The sequence below is a fragment of the Giraffa tippelskirchi genome, chromosome 2 (assembly GCF_054371585.1).
Source record: "Giraffa tippelskirchi isolate mGirTip1 chromosome 2, T2T-mGirTip1v1.2.pri, whole genome shotgun sequence".
NCBI lineage: Eukaryota > Metazoa > Chordata > Mammalia > Artiodactyla > Giraffidae > Giraffa > Giraffa tippelskirchi.
In genome coordinates, this window is record NC_137276.1 from 61063327 (window position 1) to 61078082 (window position 14756).

At 43.3% G+C, this 14756-nt stretch overlaps 1 protein-coding gene across 30 annotated transcripts in view; it reads right to left on the bottom strand.

The window, feature by feature from the left end:
* LRMDA (leucine rich melanocyte differentiation associated) overlaps positions 1-14756 on the bottom strand; it is a 1316989-nt gene that overhangs the window by 823892 nt on the left and 478341 nt on the right. For 9 of the 30 annotated variants that reach the window (XM_081564346.1, XM_081564492.1, XM_081564576.1 and 6 more), the window contains exon 1: positions 11020-11154. The exons of 19 other annotated variants lie outside the window; for them this stretch is intronic. The gene's annotated coding sequence lies outside the window, so the exon portion shown is untranslated. Of the gene's footprint in view, positions 1-11019; positions 11155-12419; positions 12476-14756 lie in introns of those variants that run through there. 2 more of the 30 variants (XM_081564394.1, XM_081564337.1) reach the window with 1 other exon arrangement.

Here is a 14756-nt window from a genome sequence, read left to right on the forward strand (position 1 = left end):
TGTGGTGCAAATATGCCACAATGACATAGCAATTAGTTATTCAAAATACGGGAAGGGATTACAAGCTTTTTCAAGTCATTTCGTAAATACGTCCTCTTCTGGTATACAATCAGTAATTATACCATTCTTACTCAACTGTAAACTTCCTGGGTATGATTTATATCTCATTGAAATCAACACAAAAGTATTTGTTTTCTCAAAGGAAGGGCTCCAGCTCTAATCTCCAAGGCTCACACACATCAAAGCCCAAGAACTACTGTTCTGCCTCACCAATGTAAATAAGATCATACACAAATGTTTATGCAAATTAATAGAGAGAGGTCTGTCAAGAAACATTTATCTTCTGGGCCCAATGCGGGTTTACACAGTTCTCCCCAAACCCTGCAGCCTCATTTGTTTCTGCCACTGGTTCCATTTTTGTCACGCTGGAATACACTTATAATTACCTAGCCATATCATACCATTAGTGGATTCCATCTATTCTTTAGCTTCCTGTAGTTTCCACTGTATCAGCTCAGTTCAGTTGCTCAGCTGTGTCCGACTCTTTGCTACCCCATGGATGGCAGCACGCCAGGCTTCCCTGTCCATCACCAACTCCCGGAGCTTGCTCAAACTAATGCCCATCGAGTCGGTGATGCCATCCAAACATCTCATCCTATGCCGTCCCCTTCTTCTCCCGCCTTCAATCTTGCCCAGCATCAGGGTCTTTTCCAAAGAGTCAGTTCTTTACATCAGGTGGCCAAAGTACTGCAGCTTCAGTCAGCTTCAGCATCAGTCCTTCCAATGAATATTCAGGACTAATTTCCTTTAGGATTGACTGGTTTGATCTTGCAGTCCAAGGGACTCTCAAGAGTCTCCTCCAACACCACAGTTCAAAAGCACCAATTCTTCAGCGCTCAGCTTTCTTTATAGTCCAACTCTCACATCTATACATGACTACTGGAAAAACCATAATTTTGACTAGACGGACCTTGGTCAGCAAAGTAACGTCTCCGCTTTCTAATATGTTGTCTAGGTTGGTCATAGCTTTTCTTTCAAAGAGTAAGCATCTTTTAATTTCATGGCTACAGTCCCCATCTACAGTGATTTTGGAGCCCCCAAAAATAAAGTCTGTCACTGTTTCCATTGTTTCCCCATCTATTTGCCATGAAGTGATGGGACCAGATGCCATGATCTTAGTTTTTTGGATGTTGAGTTTTAAGCCAACTTTTTCACTCTCCTCTTTCACTTTCATCAAGAGGCTCTTTAGTTCTTCCTCTCTTTCTGCTATAAGGGTGGTGTCATCTGCATATTTGAGGTTATTGATATTTCTCCCAGAAATCTTGATTCCAGCTTGTGCTTTGTCCAGCCCGGCATTTCGCATGATGTGCTCTGCATAGAAGTTAAACAAGTAGGGTGACGATATACAGCCTTGATGTATTCCTTTCCCAATTTGGAGCCAGTCCATTGTTTCATGTCCTGTTCTAACTGTTGCTTCTTGACCTGCATACAGATTTCTCAGGAGGCAGGTAAGGTGATCTAGTACTCCCTTCTCTTTAAGAATTTTCCACAGTTTGCTGTGATACACACAGTCAAAGGCTTTAGCATAGTCAATGAAGCAGAAGTAGATTTTTTTTTCTGTAATTCTCTTGCTTTTTCCATGACCCAGCAGATGTTGGCAATTTGATCTCTGGTTCCTCTGTCTTTTCTAAATCCAGCTTGAACATTTTGAAGTTCTCAGTTTACGTGCTATTGAAGCCTAGCTTGGAGAATTTTGAGCACTACTTTGCTAGCATGTGAGATGAGTGCAATTGTGCAGTTACAACAATTGTGCAGTTTTGGTCTGGCAGGTAACAACTGTTCAAAAAATGTCCATGGACAAGCCACCCAGGTGAACACAAAAGATGACTTTAAATTGCAGCTCCAGGAGTAAGACAAGCTACAGGAAAACCTTCCTAACACTAGCTCATCTGAACAATTTTAGGCTTTTGTTTTTACATAACATTCTGGGCATACTCTTGTCCCAGAACTCAACACAGAAATGATTCATTTCAAAGTTGCTTTCTCTACTGGATTATAAACTTCTCCATGGCTAGACCTACCCTGGCACCATGACTGATAAGAAATATTTGCTGAAAATTCTGAACCAACTCTGGGAGAAGGATCTCTACTGGGAAAGAACATCAGTTTGCTGGAGGGGGTTGACGTTCCTGAATTACTGATCTACTACAAAAAAAAAAAATATATATATATATATTCTTTGCATTTGAAACTTTTACTACAAGTGTGAAGTCAAAGCACCCTGCATCCAAACCTGAATTAAGCCCAAGCAGCAGGAGGGCACAACACAACCATTTTGTCCATCTCTCTGTAACAAATGCTCAGCACATTGCCAGGCATATAGTTTGTCACCATAAATATTTCCTAAGTGGAACGATGCATAGGTAAATGATTAAGCATTCCTGGAGTCAATGTTTCCAAAAGTATTTTTACATCTTATCTCCGATATACTGTCCCCAAGTCCTGCCATAATAGCTGCACTTCAAGGTGAAGGCTGTGGACCAGCACATCCCTATTCAAGCAGGCCAAACCCAGAAGTAAATTGTTCCCCCAAGTTATCAATGAATTATTCTGTAACTTAGAATATATTTTGCTATAGAGGCAGACTTATACAGCATGGTCAGGCTTCAGAGGGACATATGAAGCCTTTCATCTTGGACATTAAGAGTTTCAGACTATCCAAAACCTTAAATGCACTTTTTTTTCCTTGTTTTGTGTAATTCCCTATTGTGTGAGGCCTTGGAGTGGGCAGTGGCAGTGGCCACTCCAAGTCTCAAGAGAAGCCAATGAGTTTCTATCTCCCCTCTCCCTGCCTTCCTGGCAGTCAAAGGATGAACAAGCCCCTCAGCTCAGTTCTTGGACATCTATCTAGACTGATTGGAATCACGAAAAAATGAGGCAAAGACACAGGGTGATGACCACTCATTTGTGTCAGTGGTGTCAAGCACTGGAGGCTCAGATTCTGACCTCCACAGTAATTTTTGCAACTTCTGAACATGCTGTGATGTCTCTTCTCTTCACGAGGCCCTCCAGCCCACAGTCTACTCTGAGAGCCTTGTATGTAATGGCTGTCCTATTTATTTTTTTGGTATTTTCTTATTTGTCTGTCTGTCTGGGAAAGGAGCGGGGATTAAGAGAGCAAGAGGCAATTTCTTTTGTTTGCAACCAAGAGTCTTTACTGGTACCCTGTGGACAAGAACAAATAGGGTACATGTGCCTTGAAAAGTAGTAGGAAGAAGTGCTCTAGCAAACTGGCCCATACATCCCATAAGCCAAAAAGAGGCTTTGCTTTTCCCTGAATGTGAGTCTTGGCAGACAGATCATTTTGACCAGAAGAAGGAGACGGGCTGACCTTAGAGGATCCGTTATCCTGCTCCAAATGACCTAGGCAACTACTGATAAATTCCTCAATCCCTTAGTCTCAGTTTAACAAGCTAAGCTGTAAAGTGAAAGAACTGACCACATGACCCTTCAAGTACCTAACAGATCAAGGATATTATAAATCTAAGGTTTGGTGAAGGTGAGGAAAAAATACTTTAGGACCAGGAAGCATTTTCCAGCTCTGTCAACTCAGAGATTTCTAATCACCCCTAGTCTTATTCCAACCCTCTCCAGACATCAGAAGAACAGTGTACAGAAGCATGCGTTCCCCCACTTCTACAAGGGTGTTGACCCTAGACCATGATCTTGATTAGAAAACGAAAGGAAAGAACCCTATAATGTTAAAGGCCTAATTAAATTTGTCATTAAATCAAACTCTTCAACTTAACCTTTGGTTCAAGGGAAAGAATTGTTGGTAGAGAATCCTGCTACTCATTGGACAGCCATTACCCATCCTAAGAGGCATATTTAAACTCATTATTACCCCAAACACATAGCTAGATATTCTTATTATATATAGGGGGAGAACAGCTCCTGGTTCAGAGCAAGCCTGGGTGTCTGCTAATGTTGAATACATTTCAGCTTTTCTACAGTAAGACCTTAATTTCAGAGATTTATAGCCAGTGTAAATCTTCCCTGAACAGAAGCCTGACACAAAATTACTTTGCCCAGTAGCAATTTTTTAAAGTTTTGGACTAAGTGCCTTTCATTCAACTTTACGACCCCCCCAAAAATGAAACAAACCAATGCACCATAAGAACTACCTTAGGCTACAAATATTCTCTCTCTCTCTCTCTCACTCACACGCACATATACAAACACACACACATGTGTGTGTGCAGGCCCCAGAGTCAGCAGTTTTCTTCTTGGGTAGCAGGGTTCATGCCTCAGTGCAGTACCAATAAGGGAGAAGAGGGCTGGATAAATGTTCAGAGATTTCAGAAACCTGCAGCCCAGCCTGACTCCTAAAACCAGGGGCTCAGTCCTTTGTGTGCAGTCATCACCCTCATTTAACATCAAAGCAGGCATGGTCACTCTGTGCAGTGAAGAATCTATGATTGGGGGCACATTCTCAACACTCAAATAGGATTCAGCCAGAACACTATGGGGCCACCGGTCCCTAGTACATGCCAGGGATAACAAGATGGTCTAAGGGTTTCAGAGGCAACAGACAGTGAAGAGGAAGAAGCCACAATTAAAAGAAAAAAAAAATCATCAATAAACAGCTGAGTGCACTAGGCACTATTCTAAGTATGTTACACATATTATCTTACATAATAATCATCATAAACCCACAAGGTAGTAGATACTATTTTCAGATGGAGAAACTGAGAAATAGGTAAAGTAAATCACCCCAAATCATACAGCTAACAGGTGATGGAACCAGAATTGGAATCCTAGCAGCTCCTGAGTTTGTATCCATTAGTGCCAAAGTATTCATTCCAAATAGTGCTATTATTTCATTCCAATGCTTATGAATTACTATAAGAATGAGAATTGTAATGGTAATAATGGCTGGTATTGGTGGAACACATTATGTACTTCACATGTGCTTTGTATCCATTAGCTCAATCTTTGCAACATGCCAACAAGAGTGATGCTTTTATCATCTTTAACATACACATGAGACCACAGATGCAGTGGTTATGTGAGCTTCCCAAGCTCACAAAGTTGTTAATGAGAAGACTGAAACTCACACCACATCAGTTCAGGTCAGTGCAGTCGCTTAGTCGTGTCCGACTCTTTGCGACCCCAGGAATCGCAGCACACCAGGCCTCCCTGTCCATCACCAACTCCCTGAGTCCACCCAAACCCATGTCCATTGAGTCGATGGTGCCATCCAGCCATCTCATCCTCTGTCGTCCCCTTCTCCTCCTGCCCTCAATCTTTCCCAGCATCAGGGTCTTTTCCAATAAGTCAGCTCTTCGCATCAGGTGGCCAAAGTATTGGAGTTTCAGCTTCAACATCAGTCCTTCCAATGAATATTCAGGACTGATCTCTTTTAGGATGGATTGATTGGATCTCCTTGCAGTCCAAGGGACTCTCAAGAGTCTTCTCCAACACCACAGTTCAAAAGCATCAATTCTGCGGTGCTCAGCTTTCTTCACCATCCAACTCTCACATCCATACATGACCACTGGAAAAACCATAGCCTTGACTAGATGGACTTTTGTTGGCAAAGTAATGTCTCTGCTTTTAAATATGCTATCTAGGTTGGCCATAACCTTCCTTCCAAGGAATAAGCGGCTTTTAATTTCATGGCTGCACTGGGGCCTAGGTGTCCTCATTTTCAAATGCTGCCCAGGTGATTCTGGTGTGTGGCCAAAAGGTTCACACATCATCATGGTGCCTGGAAGCTCTATCATGTCTCCTACTTTCCAACGAACACTAAGCATTATTTTGCAGTTTGACATTTCATATGGCATACCCTGCCTCCCAACTAGACCAGGAACTCTGAGGGAAGAAATAAGTCTAGCATATTTATAAACACCTGGACCAATTGTACCTCATCCTCAGGTCATCATATATATTTTTGATATGGGTTTTCATATTGACTCTCCAGAGAACATAATTTCACGAAAGATGGAAATGAATGACACAATTCTGGTCTTGTCTCAGTGATGCCCAGCACGCACTGAGCCCACAATAACTATCTGGGGATACAATCAGGAAAAAGTAGATGCTCGGTAGTTATCGGAAGACTGTTTGCATAACTAGGTCATCACTAAGAAGTCAATGTACAAGCTGTCTCACAAAACACCATACAAACAACATCAGTAACATAGTTGCTACAATATGAGTACAATCCAACAAACCTTTCCTGAGAATCAATGATCAAGATCCTGAAAGGAACTGGCTACCTTGAGGGTACAATGACAGTGGTTCTTAATTTGTTTCAGGCATCTGTGATGTCTTAACCATCATCTGAAGGTTTCTGCCACTTGGTTCCTCCTGGCTAGGGCTTTACCTCTCCATCAGCCACAGTTCTCCAGAGGGGGCTCTGAACTGAAGCCAATGAGAAGTCTGGCCAGATATGCCCCTTAGGCTTCCTTGAATCTTTAAAAATGATCCATGATTTAAAAGTTACAAAGCTATCTGTGATCCCTTAGACACCTGAAAAGCAAAGGACCAGTGAGCAGGGCCACGGGATTGATCTGAGCCCTGACTGGAAGCTTCCCTCCGCACTGGCCACAGGTGCCAGAGGCAGCGCTTTAAGATGAGTATGTGATCCATTATCAGCTGCTATTATCATCCTTCCATAGCCAAAAGAAAGAGGCTATTAAACATAATACATAAAATAACATTTAGTAAGGAAATCTGGATAATTACTTAGTAAAAAGGACATTGAGTCAGGTTCTAAGCCATTGCCCTGAATTGGGAATGGCATTACTTATGTCTTAAGTTAAATTGAGTAAAACTTCCTAAGCACTCCCTTAAAGAACACCTGTAAGTAATGAGTTGGAATAGCTTATCTATCCTGCTTTGCACTGAAGTCCTGGAGAGTCGGTCAAGATTAGCGACCCCTCTACCTCCCACCCCAAAACCACAGCTCTGTGGGCTAAGCCAGCTCAAGGTGACAAGTTCACCAGGGCCAGCAAGGAGGAAGAGTTTCCCCTGGTATGCACTGGAACTTCAACAGACAGGCAGAAGCCCACATGAGTTCAGTTGATAACATTTTCTTCACTTTGCTGCCATTGATGGACATGAAAATGCACTCAAATTTAGAGTAGACAGAGAAGATAATGAGTGACTGCACTACATGGAATCAAAGAACATTAGAACTGATTAAGTTCCAGTAATACCACCATGACCACAAAAAGACCATTGATCACCACTGTCATGCTCATTCCTTCCATGTATCTGGTGCAGAATAAAGTGATCTCATCTGCCCTTTGGGAGAAGGCAATGGCACCCCACTCCAGTACTCTTGCCTGGAAAATCCCATGGACGGAGGAGCCTGGTAGGCTACAGTCCATGGGGCGGCGAAGAGTCGGACACGACTGAGCGACTTCCCTTTCACTTTTCACTTTCATGCATTGGAGAAGGAAATGGCAACCCACTCCAGCGTTCTTGCCTGGAGAGTCCCAGGGACGGTGAAGCCTGGTGGGCTGCCATCTATGAGGTCGCACAGAGTTGGACACAACTGAAGCGACTTAGCACCAGCAGCATCCACCCCATGAGTTTAAGTATCACCTACAGACTGATAGAAACTCTCAAAGTTCTATCCCCAGGCCTGACTTCTCCCAATTCGGTAACCTTCTTGACACCTCCATCTGGATGGCTAACAAGCATCTCAAATTTAACAACTCCAAAACCTAACGAGTGATTAGCTCAAGCCCACTCCCTCCTGATAAAAAATGGCACCTCTGTTCTTCCTGTTGTAACTCTCTCTTACACAGCATTTCAAATCAGCAAATCCTTTAGATCTTTCCTTCTAAACATCCAGAATGTAACCAGGCCTCACCACCCTCACAGTAATTAACTCTAATCCACACCTAGCTGAACCGTCATGATGGCATCCTTATTGATCACCCTGGTTCCACTTTATATTCTCTGGTAAAAAACACCACCACCATAGTGAACAATTTGACTTAAATTCAAGTCAAATTACGTTCAAAGCCTTCAATAGCTTCCCTTCTAATACAGAATAAAACCCAAACACTACTAAACAGAGTCTATAAGGCCTTCTGTGACTTAGCCTCTGAAATAGCTCCTGACCTCACCTGCTATGGTGTTCCCCTCATGTACTTGCCTCTCCCCATGGCCTCCTTGCCAAATGGCAGGTGCCAAGCAAGCTCTTGCCTCTAGCCTTAGCATGTGCTGTTACCTCCACAAACATCCAGATCACTCATCCCTTCACCTCCTCCCTGCAACACCATTCATCGGAGAGGCTATCTCAGACCTCCATTTATGAATCACATCCCACACTTTCTCATTCTCTGACCCTCATGCTCTATTCATCTTCATTCTATTTACTACTTCCTGACATAGACATGTAGGTTTATTGTCTCTCCCTATACACCATACACGGAGAAGGCGATGGCACCCCACTCCAGTACTCTTGCCTGGAAAATCCCATGGACGGAGGAGCCTGGTAGGCTACAGTCCATGGGGTCGCTAAGAGTCGGACACGACTGAGCGACTTCACTTTCACTTTTCCCTTTCATGCACTGGAGAAGGAAATGGCAATCCACTCCAGTATTCTTGCCTGGAGAATCCCAGGGACAGCGGAGCCTGATGGGCTACCGTCTATGGGGTCGCACAGAGTCGGACACGACTGAAGCGACTTAGCAGCAGCAGCAGCAGCAGCAGCAGCATACACCATACAGGACAATGTCAGCTCCCTGAAAACACAGTTGACACTTGAGTTTTTTGTTTGTTTATTTCAGCCACTGCTGTTTCTGAACACCTAGAACATACAGACATGCAGGAAATAATTTGTTGAAGGTATAAATGAATACTTATTTAGCCAGCACATGCCAAATATTAACTGCTCTTACATTAGAGTCTGTGCCTCTATTTCAGGTAAACTCTTGACATCAAAGTCCGTATTCTTTCATTATATGATTCTACCACTCAAAATTAATCAAGCATGATTGTACACTTTTATAGCTTTAAAAGGTTAGTTAGTAAGGTACTGCCACAGTACAAATACTGCTGCTGCTGCTGCTGCTGCTAAGTCGCTTCAGTCGTGTCTGACTCTGTGTGAACCCATAGATGGAAGCCCATCAGGCTCCGCTGTCCCTGGGATTCTCCAGGCAAGAACAATGGAGTGGGTTGCCATTTCCTTCTCCAATGCATGAAAGTGAAAAGTGAAAGTGAAGTCGCACAGTCGTGTCCAACTCCTAGCGACCCTATGGACTGCAGCCTACCAGGCTCCTCTGTCCATGGGATTTTCCAGGCAAGAGTACTGGAGTGGGGTGCCATTGCCTTCTCCAGTACAAATACTATGATACAGGAAATGCAGACAGGTAAGACCAATGGGAAGGTGTTGACATCTAACCCATATCTCCTGCTCCTCAGTCCCATGATCTTGCTTCACACACATCCTCCCTGCTTGGTTGAGATGCTGGCTGTACCAGATAGGAAGAGAAGAGCAATCCTTGCCCTTCAACTGTCCAGCTTGCACACGGACATGAACACGCACTCACAAGACTTAAGGATGACAGGTCAAACACGTAAGTAAAATGTTCCCAGCAGTGGCATTTCTGGAGTAATAGGACACACTGGTCCACATCCAAAGAGGAGCAATCAGTAGAACTGACCTTACATCCTGCCACCCACACCAGCCCTTCTCAAGGCTCTAGAACAGAGGCTGAGAGAACAGTAACAATTAAGATCAGAATCATCACTGGATTATCCTTCTGCCCATTGGAATTCAAAAGAGTTTGTTTTAAGTACCAATGGCCGGCCCACCCAAGACCATTTAAAGCGGAAGTGGGTGGAGTCTAGACAGCAGCATTTTGTTTCAAGCTCCTTAGGTGATTATAAAGGGCAAGCACTATTGCCAAGCACTGGTGCAGAGCTTTACCATTTCAAAATACTTTCACTTGCTTTATCTTCTTTCATCATCCTAAAGGCCTTGGATGGTGCATGTGAGTGTGTGTGTGTGCACGTGTGTGTGCATGCACTCAGTCACTTTCATTGTGTCCAACTGATTGCAACCCTATAGACTGTAGCCCACCAAGCTCCTACATCCATGGGATTTTCCAGTTAAGAATACTGGAGTGGGTTGCCATGCCCTCCTCCTAGGAATATTCCTGACACAGGGATCGAACCCACGTCTCTCCTCATAAGAGGATGTAAGGTCAGTTCTACTGATTGCATAAAAAGCCTGGCAGGCAGGCTTTTTACCACCAGCACCACCTGAGAAGCCCAAATATCCCCAAGTTAGAGAAAAAGAAAGACATGGAAGGACGGGTCGGTTAGTTAACCAAAGACAGAACTAGAGCCAAACATGGTCCAGTAATGTACAGTGAAGTCTACAGCATCACCTCAAACACCCCAAAAGCTCTCAACAAAGCCCTTTTTCTAGCAAAGGTGAAGGAGAGGCGTGGTTGGTTAGTTGCTGCAAACTCCTTGGCATGAGATCCTTTGTTCTTGCTGTCAGGTCATGGTCAGGTAACAATGTTCCTGTAAATCTCCACCAAACGAATGCTACTCTCTGTTCTGACAAGAATGCACAGGGCCCCAAGGCACAACTTTCACCCTCTGAGGTCAGGTCCTGGCTAAGAGGAGACAGCTCTCAGTTGTCGGCTCCCTCAGGGCCCGTCCCCAGACTCTGCTCAGCTGTCATCTCTGGGGGAGCCGGGCACCCAGGACCCAGTTGTCCCTCAGGCTGCCCAAAGTGCAGGGGCCAGGTCCCGCACACTGCATCCCAGGCAGACAGCTGCTGCCATTAGGTCACAGAAACAGAGACGGGGGAGGTTCACCGCTGCTTCAAGGCCTGGGCCCAGCCAGTAGGTGACACTGGCAAGGGCTCCAGAGAGCCCTGCAGGACACAACCCTCAGCCTGTTGCCTGGGCACCGCAGCTCACCTACTGGAGTGAGGTTGGATGAGCTAGAGAGCCCCAGGGAGAAGGCCGGGATGACTCTTACCTCACTCTCACCTGATGACCACCACTCCACTGGCTGTTAGGTGAATGGGCCCACTAATGGTCACACAAGGACAGTTGGTCACTTGGAGGGGCCCACTGCAACATTGACCAATGACTGAATGGACCTCTAACAGTCACTCATTGACAGTTGCTTGCTCACTTGGGGGAGGGGTCCACTGTGGTGCCAACCAATGTCTGAGTGGGACCACTAACGGTCAACTGTCTCTTCACTCAGGTGGGGGAAGGGTCCACTGTGGCAACGATCAATGGCTGAGCCAGACCACTAATGATCCCAGATAACCATTGGGCAGCGGGTAATGATGTACACCCACAGCCACGTGCTAAGGGCTATGCACTGTCATGCTCTATTACACTACCTGTGTACACTGTATCAATCTTGATGCATCCTGTGAAGTAGTCTGCAGACCACCTTCACCACAACCACCACCACCACACACGCACAGACACACGACACATGCACAAAACACACAAATACAAAACTACCAAGATTTTAACTATTTCATGACTCTCACATGAACTGCCCAACCCCTTCTGTCCACTCAGGGGCACACTGGCATTGGATTCTCATATCACCAGCAAAGATGGTCCTGACCCTCATTTGTCAAGTTGGAATCGATTATACTCTGACACCACTCCATTCCCTGATATTACCCTTTTATTATTCAGGGGAGGGTACACTATTCTCGAGGTCATTTTTAAATGTTTTGTGTGCCTTTTAAATATCAGCTGCCACATATAGATAGACTTCAAATGACTGCCTAAGATATTCCATTTTAGCCTTAAATCTTTAAATACACTTATGAATTTTTGACTTTAACAGATAGCTTAATGTCTCTTCCCTCATAATGGAAATAGATTCCAGGGAATCTTCATTAACTCTGTCTTCTTGGGGCCTTCTCCTTGAGATGGCCTTTCATCCTGGGATTCAGCCCCATGTTTGTTATGAGATGTACCAAGGTCACTGGTCCCTGGACCTAAGCATGGACCTAGGACAGCCTGCATCACAGAGCAAAAGGGTCATGTTTCTGCTTACCTGGAACAGGTTTTTCTCGCACTAGTCTTAGAACCACCAACAACTGGAACATACCCCAAGTAGCTAAAGACTATTTGCTCTTTAGGTCTCAGTCTTCAAGTCTTGGTCTTAACAATTTTAGCCAAGCCCTCTTCGTTGAACCTCTACAGCCCTTAGTTTTAACCATGCAATTGAGTAATTAATTAAACACAACCATGTAATAGGAAGATCTTGTCTCCCCAACTGAGGAGGACTCGGTCCATTCCATACCCATCCATGTGTCTGTTTTGATCCTGTGCATGAGCAAGTACTCAGTACTAACTGTGAATTGACTTCCAGAGCTGACAGGGGATTTGTTTGGTACCAACCTGCTGCCACTGCACACTCATCTCTGATCTTCAAGCAAGTTGCCAGTTCCAAGAATGCCCTGGAACAATCACCAAGCCTCACCATTCTCTGCTGCTTGCCGAGTTCTTTCCCTCTTTACTTAAGAATGACTGAATATCTAAATTTGATCCAGGAAAAATATAACAATCCAAATGTTTCCAGTCCAAGATCATGGACACCATAAGCAAGAAAGAGAGGCATCTCAACACTGTAATACCCTCTACTCAGAAAATTAAAGAATTCTCCCCATGTATGCTACAAGAGCAACTCTTCTCAACCCAAGAATATAACCAAAGTGGAAGGATATATTCATTTTTTCCCAAAAGCTTGAAAAGGAAAGACGACTACTACTGTTACTAATGGTAGTCTTCATTTCAGGTTTAAAACTAAGAAAATCTGGCTCATTTAGTTTACCCCTTGTATGTGCTTCTGCAACTATATCACTTGCTAGGGTTTCATATTCTTTACCAAATTAGTCATTAACTTTCTTGGACAGAGGTTGATTCTGTGTCATCTTCTCAAACTTCCATAAACTCCCTAGGAGTAGGGATTTCCATTTCATACCATTTGACACATATATGGCTCATTCATTCCTAGAAAGTTTACATTCAGATACTTCTCTTTGTAATCCCTGATCTCTCTGCTTATAGCCTAAGTTTCTGTGCCACAGTTAGAGCAGACAAATGAAAAGGAATTCTCAAACAAACAGGCAATAAGGTGTATTCAAAGAAAATATTTCTAAACCAGATTGTGAATAAACACATTTTTATCCTAATATCTATTTTTCTGCATCTTGCTAATTTCCCTCATAAGATCTTGACAAGTGGACATTCTATTTTCCATCCCTCTGAAATATTAAATAGTTGCCTCAAAATGAGCAGGATCTGACAATACAAATATGTGTATATTGATGACCCAGTTGTTATTTGTACATTTGAAGTATGCCATCTTTACTCTTCTGTCATGAAGCAGAAGTAATTAAGAATAATCAAGTGGGTGTTAATTGGATATAATGAAACAATCTCCAGCCAGCCTGAGCCTACTATTTGCCTCCTACTAATAATTATGAACACTAAACACTCATGCTAATCTCCTTCTTCTTATAGAAGCCAACCAGAAATACAGTATTTACTCAGCTAATGGCTTGTTTTGTCTGCAATTTAGTCTGTTTTAAGCTAGAAAACTCATGATTTGCCAAGCTGTCACCAGCTGCTGGGCCCAGACCAGAGATGCAGGATTCTTAGTGACAATAATTCAGAGTATGTCATCCTAAATGAAAGGACAGATATTAATTAAGCTGACCTCCAGTTGCAACTGACCTGGATGTGTAAATGCCAAAAATTTCAAAGTTCTAAGTTTGTACTAGTCAAAACTACTTATGGACAGAACACACACTCATTGGATAGAGTTTGCACATATAACTCACATAAGACCTCTATTTTTCTCTTTAGAACTATCTCCAGGCGGCTACTACAGAGCTGGAAACTGGCCTTTGATCCTATTACTTTCAGAGCCTCTTGGCTGCTGGATGACTATTACACAGCAGTGAACTAAAAGTGTCTTATTGAGAGTGACCATTAGAAACATATTACTGGCCATTAAGCAGATGGTTAGATGTTTTTAAAGAGCTCTTACATAGTAATAGAATCCAGAGTCATTGACTATATTTATTACTCTTCCAAGAAAGTGGAAAAAATAAAAAGACTAGATGTTTGTTCCTGAGGAGGTTAATTTCATTCTCCCAGGATCACCAAAAGGTCACATGTAGACTGAAAACTGGCAGCTGGTGACAAGGTTTTAAAACAGGCTTCTGGACAAGAGGATTAAAGTTCATTTCTTTCCTTCCTTATCAAAACTCAGCTAGGTGTGATTCCAAATAAAGACAACTTGCCTGATTATATTAGAATCAGAGTTATGGAACAGATATGCACCCAGACCAGAACTTGGCCAGTAAAGGGTCAGAGAGTAAATATTTCAGGCTTTGCAGACCATAAAGCATATGTCCCAACTACTCAAACCTGAAGTTATGTCATGCAAGTAGCCACAGAGGAGAGTAAATGAATGAGTGTGGCTGTGTGCCAATAAAACTTGATAAAAACAGGTGGCTGCAGATTTGGTCTATGGGTCATAGTCTGCCAGCACCAGAGTTAAACCACACTGAAACCTGCTCAGTTAGGGATGATATTTGGGAAGAAATGAACTCTCCTACTCTCAATCACTAACCTGTTTTAATTCACAAGTAAAAAGACATCTCATTTCTCTAATAAATATATTTCTGAATGTGTGTGTGACTCAATACATTCTAAATTGTATCCTAT